Source organism: Trichoplusia ni, chromosome 1 (assembly GCF_003590095.1).
Source record: "Trichoplusia ni isolate ovarian cell line Hi5 chromosome 1, tn1, whole genome shotgun sequence".
NCBI classification, from domain to species: Eukaryota; Metazoa; Arthropoda; class Insecta; order Lepidoptera; family Noctuidae; genus Trichoplusia; species Trichoplusia ni.
In genome coordinates this window covers 3800961-3805009 of record NC_039478.1, presented here as the reverse complement: position 1 = coordinate 3805009, position 4049 = coordinate 3800961, and the positions used below count along the sequence as shown (strand labels likewise).

General features: G+C 33.1%; 1 non-coding gene across 1 annotated transcript; it reads left to right on the top strand.

Moving 5' to 3' along the window:
• The first annotated feature begins 3117 nt into the window (after positions 1-3117).
• On the top strand, positions 3118-3190 carry Trnan-guu. Its single transcript has one exon. It is a non-coding gene; the product is annotated as a tRNA-Asn (tRNA).
• Positions 3191-4049: the final 859 nt, after the last annotated feature.

Here is a 4049-nt window from a genome sequence, read left to right as displayed (position 1 = left end):
GTAATTTCCGAAAAGTTATAGCGTTTCTTGTGGATATGGTGAACCGTTAACCCTCTCTGTATATACCGCGCATTACACCAATTCGCAGATGTTGGACTGATGTTTAGGGGGAAGGATTGACTGTGTAAAGAAGACCCAGTGCATCGGTGAAAATACTTAACATGGAACTGGTTTTACTTTTTTCAAACATAGCCTTTCAGCCACATACTTTCTTGTTCTTTTTTATTTTACGAAAAGACAATATTTATGAATCCTTTGAATGTTTTAGAGTTATGGACAAAAAGGATGAAAGCTGATTTACTTTAAATACTTAATACTATTGCCGGTGATAAGACCATCATTCCCACTAAGAGTTCCTACTATTAATTACTATTGTTCTACTATTACAACATTATCCATCAACCTTTTCCTGTTATTTCTTTTTCCAACGGATTCCAACGGCGGGATGACAGCAAATATTTTTTCGCATGCGAAAATTGCTGTAACCCTCGTGTTTTTTGATAAACATTTCCACGTGGTATTTTCTCTAGACTCAACGAAGGGGCAATTGATAGGCGGGACATAGATAAAATTATTAGCCGATCTCGTGACACTATTTGATGTCTCACTTTAAACAGACATGGGTCCCATCAGAATTGACGTTTGAGCGAGAGAGCTAGACATATGAACACATTTTTCGTTTATAGTATTTTTGTGATGCTTTTCGTCCATGTTGCCTTAGTACCACATACCTTTGTATATCGTCTATCGCTTTTCACTTATCTTTTTTCATCGGCATGTGAATTTATGATAATTAGTCAATTAATTCCAATGTTGGAGCACTCCCCATTTTAGAGGTAGGCGTCAGCATTTGCGACACAGTGTTTTATTAAGTAATGCGGCTGTTAACGCGTAATTAATGTAATTCACTAGTTTGTGTTCCAATAAATAAAAATAATGTGGCAACCTTAAGCGATTTCGCCAGCACTGTAAAATAGCAGATTTAAAAGTTTTAATTATTTCAAACTTACGTTAGAAGTTAATAAAAACTATTAATGTTAATAAGGTAACATAATTTGGGCTAAATTAATTACATTAAGTATTACTTTTTATTTAGTGATCAAATTATTTTGCTTCTAAGGGGAAGGATGAAAATAGCTACAAGATGCAACGGCATGACGTGGACCAACTGGAAACTACGTTGCCGCCTTATAGCAGTCGGCTTCGGACATCCACTAGGAACGCTTGTTTCTATCCATTAAATTTATTGCAAACAACGTTATTACAAGGATCCCATTAAATTGATTTAGCAATATGCTTTCATTACCTCAAGCTGAACCTAATTTAAGTCAATGTTTGGGTGGTTTATGTGAAAAACCTAAAGAAATTCATAAAAGAAATACTTAATTCGCGACAACCTGAAATCGAACTAAATATTTTACAGCATAATGACCAACAAGTTGGATTGAAATGAGTACCTTAAGAGTAGTGGAATAAGATTCACTGCAGCTTAATTTATGCTAAGGTTTATGAAACGTTTCAGTTACTCTGAACAGTAATATTCTAGATCGCAATGCCTTATGGTCTCCTAGTGTCAGACACGAAGTAGCACTAAATTTCTGCTTCAGGCATGCGCAAAAAGGAGCAGAGCACGTGGAGCGCACGTGGTGCTTGGACAAGACTTAGAGTACTTTGCGCTATTACTTTTTTATGATCTTATTTTATTTACGGGGCTTTTTTATAAGCAGAAAATGTCACCCCGATGATTTATACAAATATTTTTTTGAAAATAAACAAAATAATTCATATCTTTATTATTCATTTACAATTTTACAGAGTTAAATATTTACAAGTTAAAAAACAAAAAATAATTAAATCAAAGCATCAAAAAATTCATCGGCATCGCTGCCTTGAAAATTAACACTTATTACTATGCTACAAATACAATGCATTCTAGCCTCGTCCATATCCTTCCTTATAAAAGCCTACACTGGCACTGTTGGCAAAAACTTGACTTGCTACTAGATTTAGAAAAGGCATTCAAAAGCCTGCTTCTTAAAGAAAACAGCAATGTTGGCGAAAATCAAATCGATTGTGAATTATAAAAAAAACTTATTCATATAGGAAATACTAAATTCATGGATCTTAAATGGAATCCCTTAATTTCCGTTTCTGTTCCCTAAGTGATGTGCTCTCTAAGATGTTATTAATGAACATTGTACGCCCATGGGTGTGTTACAAAGATACAACAATGAAACCTACAAGAACTTTCTTTTACCTGTAATTACAATAAATGGTTTCCATGGACTTGATTTCATTTGAATGTTGTGTAGGAGCTGCTTAGTTTAATTATTGTACTTAGTGCCGTTCAATTGATTTTCTGACAAGGTGATGAATCACTACGTGCGATTATTTTCCGTAGCTATTAATTTGGTTTTACTGGCTACTATAAACTAAGTAATTCTTAGGACAATTATTGCCAAAAACTCTATTTTGCTCTAAACCCCTTCGATGGTACTACTACTATCTATGTGAATACAACGACAGTTTTTTAAATATCTACCTCATAGTCTCCTTCATAATCTTTCTGAATAAAGTCCAAGGTAAACTTCCGCCATATATCAAGCGATCCATTGCATTCGGAGTAAACATTGTAACTAACTCTTGTCAGTTTATGAGCGCCTAGTACTCTTGGCACCCTTGGTTTGTTAGGGCACCCCAGGAATACCAACCGACATCTGTTGGAAACAGGAGGCCATTTTACAGAGACATCTGTTATATTTTGAGAGAACTACTAACCATGGTTTAAGCTTGCTACCCAGTGAAATAAAGGAAGAGTCCCTTACTACACAAAACTTACTCCACGAAAAACAGATGGTGCTATGAAAATAAAATAAAAGGCATTTTTAACAATTTAATGAAAGATAAATGGAAAACATAGGTGTTCATTCAAACAAATCAAGAGCAAAGTCTTGTGCGTATTAATTAACTTTTAGCCTAAGATATTTATTTTTAATTTAATACAGATGCCATTATCTTTCTAGTTCGAAAAATATATATTTTATATTCATATAAATAAATCAAAATTTTTTCAACAAAAGTTTGCACTAGAACCTAAATTTGAAATGTACTATTGTAGACCGCGTGGCCTAATGGATAAGGCATCGAACTGTTGGTTCGGGGATTGCAGGTTCGAATCCTGTCGCGGTCGATAAAACCTCTTCTTGACCTACGGCCGAAATGTCGTATTCTGTCAAGAGGAGGTTTTCTTATGTTATTTTTGGTTATTTTTCTTTTAAAACACAACACTAAGTAAAAATATGTTTTTCTAGCAACTTACGACGGATGATATTACCTGATATTATTATATTTTAAATCATACTACGATACTTACCTATTAATTAGTCAAAAATGTTAAAATCAATAAAACCAGGTTATTTAATTTTATAAATTATTTACACAAGTAAATCCCACATCATGGTTTTATAAGTATTTATGGTAAAATTATTATCAAAGTTAAAAACAAATTTTGAAAAGTTGCTTACTAAAAGCACTTTTTATGGTTGCGTATCAGAACTCTACAAACAGAACCTTATTTCTGAGGCAAAGCTGTGTAAGCAGGCTGTGTCTCAAAAACTGTGCTTTAAAAATTTCGCAATATTGATGTATTTCTGTTGCCACTATTATAATCATTGATTAAACAATAATTAATCATGATTAAGCACCGCTTGATAAGGTTATAAATTGTTGTTGAGTGAATTTTTGGATCCTATCATCTCAAGATAGTTTGATTATTTTCAAACTCTTTTTGGTATGCGAAGGAGGCTTTGTTCATAAAAAAGACTTGCCGTTTATTCAAACATCAGCAATTACCAACAAAAAGTAATATAGAAATAGATAATATAATATAATGTTAAACAACACAAATCTGCGGTTACTTGTTTTATTCTTGTCTCGATTATTAGTTTATGTCTAGAATTTAAGTAATAAACAGTCATTTTATAGTAAGTAGAATATAAGCTCTCACATTTTTGCAACGCCTGAAAAAGGCCGAACTTCAATTATATGTA